This window comes from Phytophthora ramorum, assembly GCF_020800215.1.
Source record: "Phytophthora ramorum isolate Pr-102 chromosome Unknown Phyram_PR-102_s0001, whole genome shotgun sequence".
Taxonomy (NCBI): domain Eukaryota; phylum Oomycota; class Peronosporomycetes; order Peronosporales; family Peronosporaceae; genus Phytophthora; species Phytophthora ramorum.
In genome coordinates this window covers 1,950,363-1,962,031 of record NW_027150647.1, presented here as the reverse complement: position 1 = coordinate 1,962,031, position 11,669 = coordinate 1,950,363, and positions in this window count along the sequence as shown.

The window sequence follows — 11,669 nt, the reverse complement described above, 5'->3', positions numbered from 1 at the left end:
TGCGCATTTGGCCACAGTCTGCATACTTGACACTGGAAACGAACGCGGACGCCATGCCGGGTACGACGAGCATTCGGATCATGTCACCGCACGGATCGAAAATGCCGGTGGCCCACATCTCCATCGTGTTGTTACCTGGCGCCAGAAGCCGATGATGGACGCGTTGCCACGGATCCTGTTCGGCAGTTCGTGCGTCTGAGGGAAACTCACCGAGTGAAGCAGGTGATACCCAAGACGATCGCCGTTCTGGGCAGTGACGAATCCTGTGCCTTCAAGGTACACGTAGTCGCGGTTCTTCACGAGGCTTGTCGACGAGAACGGAATGTCGAGCTCCATCCACTTCACGATGAGAGACTGGAGCGGGTCTTCGAGAGTTGGGAGCACGATTGGATCCAGTACGGCAGCCCCGCTAACGTCGTTGACGTACGACGCCTTGATGCGCATTGTTTCGAGGTCTTCGCTCATGACTCCGTACAAAAGGTCTTCTAGTTTGCCCTCCATTGACCCGACGCACAGGATCATTGGCAAGCCTGCGCCACTCAACGCATCTCCTCCAGAGACGTGGGCTGATTCAGGGCGCTCTGCATACACCGTTAGCCTCTCTCGGGTTTTGATCTGTTTCCAGCGACCAGGGTTCACCTTTCGCTTGGCCGACATGAACGTGTTGTATTTTTCGAGGTTGGTCATGATGATGTCATTGGCGAGATCTTGCAGTTGCAGACGGTCGGCCATCGAGACCTGCATCTCCGGAAACGGGTTCATGATGAAGCGCCCCTTGCCCATGGCAACTTGGGAAAAAGATACTTGGGTGCTGGTGGTGAGGAGGCAAAAGCAAAAGTGAGCTTGTTAAGACCACTGCCCACGCTCAGGAAGCGAAGCTCTGGCACGTCAAAGATGAATTCGACAAGCCTCAATTTCAACTGTCTGTCGTCTGGTCGATTGTGATAAGAAACTACAGGTGGATGCGGTAAAGTGTGGTAACGATTTGTTTGTCAGAGGAGCATTGAAGTTGCTTAACATACTTTGGGCGTTAGGCCAGAATCCTCAGAACCAAGGGTATATCGTTTTCCCTCGATCTTATTCGTAGCATGCGGTTACGTGAGCAACCCGTAGCGACTTATTATGAAGTAAAGTCATACGGGGGGTATCCCGCAATTGCTGGTTCTGCTTTACACGAGCTGTAACAGAGAGGCTCACGCATTACAGTCGTTCAACCTGGATCGGTCGGTGGCCGAATTGCCTTCAACTAGCAAACACGCCAGCTTCGCCTTGATCTTTGGGTCATTCATAGTGGAGCAACCGCCAAGTTGTTTTGTGGAGTAGTCAATGCTCGCAGCAGCATGCTTGCAGTTGTTGACGCTTCACTAAATGCGTCTTAGTCAACATTGTTAACACTGCTGACTCAACAGAACCGGTTGGGGAAGTTCCATGGTTGACCTTGGCGGAGATTGCTCATTTCAGCAAGGCAAGCGTTCAAATGTCAACATTATAAAGTATACCCCGCAAACAAAGCTCATGGATAAACGTGCCTTGATCATTAAAACTTACTCACCGCACTTCCTTAAACATCGGCCACTGCTCTTTTAATCTAAAAGTTAGTGCACACTACCCTCCGACACACAGCTAGCCGTTGATGTGTTGGATGCATATAGGATACTCTTGGAGCCTCCACCTGTTGCAAGGATCTGTGCTCGTGCTGCCTCGGACGCTGGGGACTTCATGGCTTCGTTGACGCACACAGCACAAAACGTGACTTTCCGTTGGGCCAGCAGCAGATCCGCAGTCACGAAGCTTAGCTTCTTCTGGATCTTACAGTTGTGGCACACGTGACCGAAGCAGAGCTTGCACGTGCTGTTGCTCTTTCCAAAATCACCAAGTCGGCGACTTGTGATAGGACATGAACAAGTCACGCAGACTAGTTCTCGATTCGGTGTGCCCAGCTCCTTGGCCTCGGCGTAGCGCTTCTCCAGCATCCAGGCGAGCTTCTTCATCTGACCGCAGTGCGCGTACTTGAGTGTTGACAGGAACGCCGTCGCCATGTTGGGCACAATCAGTCTGCGGATCATATCACCGCCCGGATCCATCAGACCACTGACCCATATCTCGCACGCGTTGGACCGCACCTGTCTGAAAAGTCCACAAATTGACGTGTTGGCGCGAACGCGACCATGAAGGTCGTGGGTCTCGGGGAAGTTGACAGAGTGCAAGATGTGGAAGCCAACCTTCTCGCCGTTCGACAGCGTCACGACGTCAGTGCCTTCGATGTAGATGTAGTCGCGATTCTTGACCAGATTCACCGAGTGAAGAGGGAGATCGAACTCCATCCACTTCACGACCAGAGACTTGAACGGGTCTTCCAGCGAGGGTGCGACGATTGTGGACAACACGGCGGCACCACTGATATCGTCGACGTACGAGGCCTTGATTCTCATGACCTCGAGTGTGGGGTTCACGACGCCAAACATCATGTCTTCTAAGCCGCCGACGGCAGTTCCGAAGCAAAGCAGCGAGGGTAAGTCCGACGACTGTCCTGTGGTCGCAGGGACCTGGGGGCCGACTCGAGTTGAGCCATAGTGTCGCTCCGAGTAAACCTTGGTGTTGTCACGGCTTTTGACGAGTTTCCACTGCTCGGGATCGATCCGACTGTGCTCCTTGAACAGAAAATCTTCATACCGTGCGATGTTGGCTTCAAGGATCTGTCCGACGAGCGTCTCCAGGTCCGTCACATCCGAAGGCTTCAATACAAGCTCCTGAAAGGGATTAACGGTAAACCGGCCTTTCACCATGGTTTACAATACGGAAGTCGAATTCAACAATGGAGAGAGGAGTAAATCACCAAGGGCTCTGACCGGGAGATCCACGCTCACAGCGAAGTCCTCGACGACTGATAGAGGACGTATGGTAAGGTTTGGAGAGTGGGTGGAATTGCACCTGTTCTGCTGAATAGGCACGCAAGGATGTAGGGTTTGACTGCCGCCTGCAGGCACTGTGGTACGCAACCGGAAATCACTGACGTATTTGAATAGAGCAGAATGTAAGACCTGGACAGGTACTTACAGCTGTCTTTGGACCTGACGGGCTCAGGTATCCGGGTCAGAGCTGGAAGCCAATTGCAGGTGCTGACCTTGGCAAATGGTTTCTGCTGCAATAGCATCCTAAATAGGCATAAGAGTGCAAACTAGTTATCGTGGATACAGAGAAAGCTTGTGTCTATTCTCGCTGCTAAGCACTCCAAGCACTTTACTACGTTAAAACCTTGGTGATCATGCTCTACTGCTGCTGAAACAGTCAAAGTGGAGCTGGTCGTAGCATGTTACTTCTATTACTACAGCCTAGTTTGCAACGTCCGGCTCACGCAACGAGCCCGCACCACGCTAATGATGGATGCGCTAATGATTCAGTAACTGAGCAGCCTAAGCGTAGGAACCGTCGTCAAAGGTCTTGTCAGCAATCGCAATGACGTGCAATGGCAACTTCTTCACTACTGTCCAACGCACTTGAGAGGGGAAATGCTAGCGCAATGAACAAGAAACAATATAGTTTATACAAAGCATAGACTACGCGATCACAGAACTTGGCCAGACACTCAGAATGTTGAGGACGAGTAGCCTGACACGGTACTCGCATCAGACGCCTCGGAATGCAGCTGCAGAGACTTGACGACACCACCAGTAGCGAGGATCTGCGCTCTGGCAGCAATAGAGGCGTTCTCTCTGATCGCATCGTTCAAACACACTGCGCAAAAAGTGACCTTCCTCTGGGCCAGCAGCAGATCCGGCGTCACAAAGCTCAGCTTTCGCTCGATCTTGCAGTTATGGCACACATAGCCAAAGCACAACTTACAAGTGCTGCTGCTCTTACCAAAGTCTCCCAACTTGCGGTTGGTGATTGCCACTGAGCAGGTGACACAAATGTGCTCTCGGTTCGGCGTTCCGAGCTCCTTGGCCTCCGTATAGCGCTTCTCGAGCATCCAGGCCAGTTTCTTCATCTGGCCGCAGTGGACGTACTTGAGCGTAGAGAGGAAGACGGAGGCAATGCTGGGCACCACCAGCACGCGAATCATGTCACCGCCCGGGTCCATGACGCCCGAGACGAAGACCTCGATAGCATTCGGACGGACCTGGCGGAAGATGCCACATATGGACATGTTGGCACGGACGCGGCCTGGGAGCTCGTGGGTCTGGGGGAAATTCACAGAGTGCAGAACGTGGTAGCCGACGCGCTCGCCGGTTGACAGACTCACCATTCCGGTTGCTTCAACGTACACGTAGTCACGGTTGTTCACCAGACTTGTCGTGTGGAAGGGGATGTCGAGCTCCATCCACTTGACTACCAGCGATCGGAACGGGTCTTCCAACGATGGCTCCTCCAGGTTCACCAAGACGGCGGCCCCGCTCAGGTCGTCAACGTACGAAGCCTTGATGCGCATAATCTCCAGCGTGGGGTTCACGACGCCAAACATCATGTCTTCAAGAGCGCCGACAGTCGTTCCGAGGCTGAGCAGAGACGGAAGTCCAGGCGTCGAATTGTGCCCGTTGTGAGTTGGCGTGCCTGTGCGGTAGACGTCGTGGTGCCGAGCTGTGTAGACCGTCGAGTTCTCTTTAGTTTTCAGCACTTTCCACTTGTTGGGGTCGATCTTCTTGTGTTCTTTCGTCAGGAAGTTCTCATACCGCTGTACATTGGCCTCCAGAATGGCTCCAGCGACCTCGTGGAGGTTACCAGTGTCCGAAGAAGATAGCTTCAACTCTGGGAACGGGTTCACGGTGAACCTTCCTTTCACCATGTTGAGAGCTTGAGTTGGAGGACTTGGCTTGGCTTCTGTTAAACTTGTTGCGGTGGAGTGCTCAGACGAAAGCAAGAAGACGAATGAGATGCTATGGGATGGCTGGACGCTTGTCGAGGAGGATACCATAAGGTTCACCCACCAACTGTTCTCTTGTTGCAACAGAACAGGCATGTGAAGACGTTTTGTCCACAACAAGGCTTGTGGTTAAGCATAGCATAGTACTGTGATCGGCACTAATAGCCCTAGAGTTGTTGCTTGCTGAGCCGATAAGACACAGCAACTGCTTCACATTCTGGCCAGGTTGGTCCTGAAGGGACAAGGCTGACCTTATCTGAGTCATGCCCACAACGCACGATGGGGTGACGTCGACAAGGTCAAGGCGCGTGACATTGGCTGTCAGCCTCTCTACCAACCTACTTAATACAAGCGACTTTTGTTTTCCCTCGATCTACCGTCTTCTTGTTGATGCCAAGTATCAAATTGTAAATGCATTGGACCCGCGGCAATAGGCTTGCTACCTTGAGAACCTTCCAGTACTCAGCATGTGAGTTTTTGCTGAAGCCGCTGCGACCATGCGCTGCTCGTACTGTAACTGCGAGGCACAAGACTCAACTTCTTATGAATCATACACTTGTAGCATTTCTAGCCATAGCGAAGCTTGCATGAGTCGTTTACCTTGCAAAGCCAACAAGACGCAAGGGAAGGTTACGCTAACATGGATGCAGAAGTTTACATTTCATTAACCAATACAATGCTCGCTAGATACAAAGCCTTATCCGCAGCTAGAAGCGTACTCGGAGATCGTGCTAGCCTCCGAGCCGTGGTTGTAAGAGTGATATTTGGACAGTCCGCCGACGAACGCACCAATCTGAGCCCTTGCGGCGTCTGAAGCAGGCGCACGAATTGCATCGTTCAAGCACACAGCACAGAACGTGACCTTGCGCTGAGCAAGCAGCAGATCCGGGGTCACAAAGCTCAGCTTCCTCTGGATCTTGCAGCTGTGGCACACGTAGCCAAAGCAGAGTTTGCAAGATGCGTCGGTCTTGCCGAAATCTCCCAGTCTGCGGTTAGTGATTTGCGAGTTGCAAGTAACGCAAACGTGCTCACGGTTTGGAGTGCCGAGCTCCTTTGCCTCTTTGTAGCGCTTCTCCAGCATGTACTGCAGCTTCTTCATCTGGCCGCAGTGTGCGTACTTGAGCGTGGAGAGGAAGGCGTTCGCCATGGTCGGCACCAGCATGCGGATCATGTCGCCACCCGGGTCCATCAGGCCAGTGAGGAAGATTTCACTCGCGTTGGGGCGCACTTGTCGGAAGAACCCGCAGATGGACAGATTCGCACGGACTCGGTTCGGCAAGTCGTGCGTCTCGGGGAAATTTACCGAGTGGAGGATGTGGTAGCCGACCTTCTCGCCGCTCGCGAGGTGCACGAAACCTGTCGCCTCGACGTAGATGTAGTCGCGGTTCCTCACTAGACCCATCGACTGTAATGGGATATCCATCTCCATCCACTTGACCACCAAGGAGTTGAATGGGTTTTCAGCCGTCGGCTCGACAATGTTGGCTAGCACGGCAGCACCGCTGAGGTCTTCGACGTACGACGCCTTGATGCGCATGATCTCGAGCGTCGGGTTTAGAACGCCGAACATCATGTCCTCCATCTCACCGACCGTGGTTCCGACACAGAGCAACGACGGCAAGTCGGCGGACCCTGACGTCTGAGGCAGAGTCACGGCATTGCGACTTGTTCCAGAGGCTTTTTCCTGGTAGACCTTGGTGTTGTCTCTGCTCTTGACGAGCTTCCAAAGCTGAGGATCAATTCGGCCCTTGTCCACGTTGATAAAATCTTCATACCGCGAGAGGTTGGAGTCAAGAATGGCGCTGGAGATTTCGTGCAGGTTGTTGACATCTTCGACAGTGAGGACAAGCTCCTTGAAAGGGTTGACAGTGAAGCGGCCTTTCACCATCGTGGTGAGCGAGAGATCGAGGAAGATCTGACTGGGAGGAAACGCCGAACTTGTCAGGGATGAAGCAAAACTCGGAATGGCTTCACCTGGTAGGAAACTCTCCCTCGATCCTCGTGCCAGAACCCACGGACGAACTTGAGGGTGAAGCTGTCAAACAGGTGCTGAATCCCGGGATCTGATCGATCAACTGCCTTCCATGTTAAACCAGCGCCACATGTTCATCAGCTCAGGTGGCCGAAGACGCCGCAGCTCACAGAACAAAGGCGCAAAAGGTTGCGGCAGCCGGTTTAGTGTCGCCACGTTCCGTCCTGCTTACGTCGGACGTCGCTCCACCATTCACTCGGATAAGACCAACGGCATGGAAACCCCCAAGACTCTTGTGTGGATAAAATGTTGGAGTCACAACCTATCAGCACGCAGCGATAGCTCCAGCCGCTCAGCTGCCGCCTCTGCGGGAAAACTCCACGACAGTCAACCTGAATCGAGATGATCCATTTACAATGAACTGATGCAACACTTTGCGCACGTGTACAACTGCATTTTTACCCATTGAGACTAACGTAAGGGTAACAGTGGCTAGCGCTTATAATGCTAGAAGCAGTGTAAAGCTAGTGGAGACAACAACTGCCAACCATTACGCAGTACTCAATGGGAGGCCAATTCATTAAGGTAGGCGTGACTCAAAAGTGCTTTTCATTCACAGCTAGTTTAAGCGAGTATTCGCTACTGTACATCTAAAAAATAACAAACCCGTAGGAGACTCTTGGAGGCTCCTCTCTTGGTGGTTCGCCTGAGGAAACTGTGCTGAGGTCGGAGAAGACCGATAGCCTTTGAGAAGCCTTGGACGCACGATCGTCAGATCGAATCTGCCTCCTGGCGGCTTCGCAGGCGTTTTCCTTCACCGTGGCGTGCATGCAAACGGCGCAAAAGACAACCTTCCTCTGAGATAGACGGAGGTCAGGCCCCACGAAGCTGATCTTCCTCTGCAGTCTGCACGTGCTGCAGACAAGCCCAAAGCAAAGTGTACACGCGTCGCCGCTCTTGCTGAAGTCGCCAACTCGTCGAGACACTGCTTTTCTGCAAGTGACGCAGATCCGCTCTGGGTTTGGAGCTCCGACCACCTTGGACTTCGTGTAGGCGGCATCTAGTGCCCAGGCCAACTTCTTCATCTGCCCGCAGTGTGCATACTTCAGCGTCGAGAGAAAAGCGCTAGCCATGTTCGACACCACCAGACGCCGAACACGGTCGTTGCCCACCGGGTCCATGATTCCTGTGACGTAAACGCTTACAAGGTTTGGACGAACTTGGCGAAAGAAACCGCAGATCGACATGTTGGCACGAACTCGGTTGGGTAGGCTGGGAGTCTGTGGAAAGTTGACCGAGTGCAGCACGTGGAAGCCAATGCGCTCGCCGTCAAACGTCTCTGTCATTCCAGTCGCTTCAACGTACACGAAGTCGCGGTTCTGGACGAGTCCGGTGGATTGAAATGGGATATTGAGCTCCATCCACTTGACTACTACGGACCGGAACGGGTCTTCCTTGCTCGGCATCACGACATTTGACAGTACAGCGGCCGCACTGAGGTCGTCCACGTACGAGGCCTTGACACGCGTGCTCTCAAGAGTGGGGTTGACGACTCCGAGCATGACATCGTCGAGATTTCCTGGCGTTGTTCCCACGGTGAGAAGGGAAGGTAGCTCCGTGATAGAGTCAACCGACTTGCTGCGTGAGGAAGCGCGTTTCTGCTGGTGTTCAACGAACACGTGGGTTTCATCCCTCGCCTTGATGAGCTTCCACTTGTGAGTATTAACCTTCGCCTTCTCGACGGTCCAGAAATTCTCGTAGCGCTCCAAACTCGTATCAACAATGGTATTGACGATGTCGAGAAGGTTGTGCGCATCAGGGGCGGTAAGCGCTAGCGCGCCAAAAGGGTTTTCTGTGAATCTGTCCTTGACCATTTTCGCGTCGATGGAGCTTGATACAGAGTAAAAAACGATGCGCCAACTCTGCGTCAAATACAAGAATGAGGTCGTGAAGCGTTCGAGCAGCTCTGTAGTCGATGGTCATCCGCGTGGTTAGAGGAGACGCAATGGTACAGACTTTCTCGATTTGCAGATTGGTTTTGCCTGCTCGATTCTCAGCCACGACAATTCGTCCATGTGACGTCAGACGCTTGGGCATGGCCACTAGTGAGTGCATATGCTCTACTTTCTAACCCCAAGGCAAGCCACGTGGCGGAAAACCTCATGGGACGCCCAATATGTCTCCAAGAGGTTCAATCTGTTGATTTTCTCATAACAGCTCAGCAGCAATCGCCTGCAAGTCCACATCCATGATTTGAGTGGTGAGCTACTTTCCTTCGTGTCAACTTTAAATCTGCTGTCACGAACGGCATTCTCTTCTTCACCTTACACGAGCGGCAAGCAAACCAAAAGCTAAGAGCGCATGCGCTCTGGCGACTTCAAAACGATGTCGTGCTTGTTTCGTGCAACGACGCAGGTGCGGCCCAGATTAGACAGTGGAAGATCTTAAGCTGTCCACAGCGTTCGTTCATACCGCGTGCCAGCTTCTCTGTATTTTTCGAGTGCGCGCACTCCAACGTTAACTGCAATATATTCCCAAAAAGAGGGACAATTATTTGTTGATCCAGACCCCGCTCATCAGGCTCAGTGTGTGGATGGTAGAACACTTGGCAGGCAGTGGCTTCGACGTTCTCTTGACCAGCCTCATCGACCGACGGCGGGTACTCAATTCCATCGATTTAAACACCATCGATTGAAAAGTTTCGGAAGTGCGATGAGTTTGAAAATGTGCCCTCAATAGTCGAGCCTACAGCTCTAAGTATCCCGTCGTTCAATGCGCCTGGAGTAGGTCTGATGCGCACGAAGGTGTGCAAATCGGCACTCTCCGGTAGCGTTTCGGGACTGCCTCTGTTGACGTTCAAAGTAGACTTGCATTCGGCTCTTAGCCTTGACAAACGTCCCTTTTTTCTGCTGTCCTAGTTCAAAAATTCCTGGAATCTGTTCAGGTTTGCGTCAACGACAGATCGCACTACCTCTTACAGCAAATTTACGTCTGCAGGTGTGAATGACAACGGCTGACAAGGTTCTCAGCAAAATATCTTTTCACTATTTTCAGATCTGGTAATCTCAAGTCAATAAATGGGATCTCCATGGTGATCTAGCTCGTCTTGGCATGACGTAGTCCTCGAAGTTACCGTGAGCATATGTGGCAATTGCTCTGCGCGATGCAATCTCGAACCCACAAACGAACGCAACAAGGATCCTAGGGAACTTAAAAATTGATCTCTTTAATGCTTATTGGCAATGAAACGCAGTCTTGTACCCTCTTCTATCGATTAGAGGTTCTTTGTAAAGTCGTAGGCAATTGATCGTGGGGAGTTCTCCACCAGTGTACCCCACCCTGACGATACAGACGACCCAACCGAGTTATTGCGGTTATACCTGGTGGCCGGTGTGCGATTCTCGACGTCAGGCAGCTCAGGTAGACTCATCGTTGTCGCTTCACTCACGCAGGCCGGGCAGAACGTGACTTTCCGCTGGGTCATCTTGAGGTCGAGCGTCACGAAGCTCATTTCCTTCTCGACTCGGCACGAATTGCACACGTACCTGAAGCAAAGTTTGCACGTGCTGTGGTGCCCCACGAGTTTTCCCAGGCGTCCCAAATGCTTCATACAAGCCGTACAATTGTGGTCTGGGTCCCGTGTCTTAATCGTTTTCAGCTCCGCGTAGCGTTCACCAAGCGCTTGAGTCAACTTTTTCATTTCCCCGTAGTGCGCGTACTTGAGCGGGGCCAGCATCTTCTTGACGAACCGAGGCACTATCACGCGACGAACACCGTCGCTCATAGGGTCCATCATCCCCATCATGTAGACTGACACCGATGACTCAGTTTCCTGGCGGAAGAAACAGCATACGGACAACTTCGCGCGGACTCGTCCTTCCAGGACATGCGCTTGAGGGAAGTCCACCGAGTGCATTAGACGGTAGCCCAGCCGTCCTCCGTTCGGCAATAAATGGATGCCTGTAGATTCGAGATAAATGTAGTCGCGGTTCTTCACCAGCCCCATTGAGCGTCGACGGACCTCCAGCTCCATCCAATTCACGACAACAGAGTCGAACGGTTCTTCTGTTGTTGGCGCTTTCGCGACCGAGAGTACCGAGGATCCGCTGCGGTCATCGACGAACGCAGATTTTGTGCGGACAGACTCGAGTGTCGGGCCCAGGATGCCTAGCATTACGTCGTCCAGCGTCCCTGGAGTTGATCCAACACACAGCATCGATTGCAACTCGGAGTCCGAGTCAGCCGTCGGACTGCTTTGGAAGCGTCGGCGCTTCTGCCGTCGCTCTGCGTACACCTTGATTTGGTCCTTGGTCTTGATGTACTTCCACGAATTCGTATCAACCTTGCCGAATTCGGCATTCGTGAACTGCTGATATCGTTCGAGGTTCGCCTCGAGGATCGCGTTGGCGACGACTTGCAGCTCCTTGACGTCTCCCGTAGCAAGTTTCATACGTCGAAACGGACCCGGCACGAATTCCTCCTTCGCCATGCTGGACGTTGATCGAATGGGAGAGAGCGAGACAATGCACGAATGGCTTTCGGTGGCTGGACCATGATAAAATGCACTGCGATTGTCGTTGTCGCACCGCCTTGGTGTGAGCTACGCGGCCATGTGGAGTCAAAGCGCGAAGGTGCTTGTGTGTACCTTGACAGCCGGTCACCGAACGTCTCCGCTATGTTCCATGCTTTGGTTAGCATTGAAGTTGCTCATCTGTAGCTGTAGAACGCTGCGTACAGTCCGTTAAGTTTCGCGCTATGCACTTCGTTGATATGCTTACGTGCCAGGTCCACAGGTTTGTAGGATGTTCGGCCGAGGAACGAGGACAAAACCTTGAA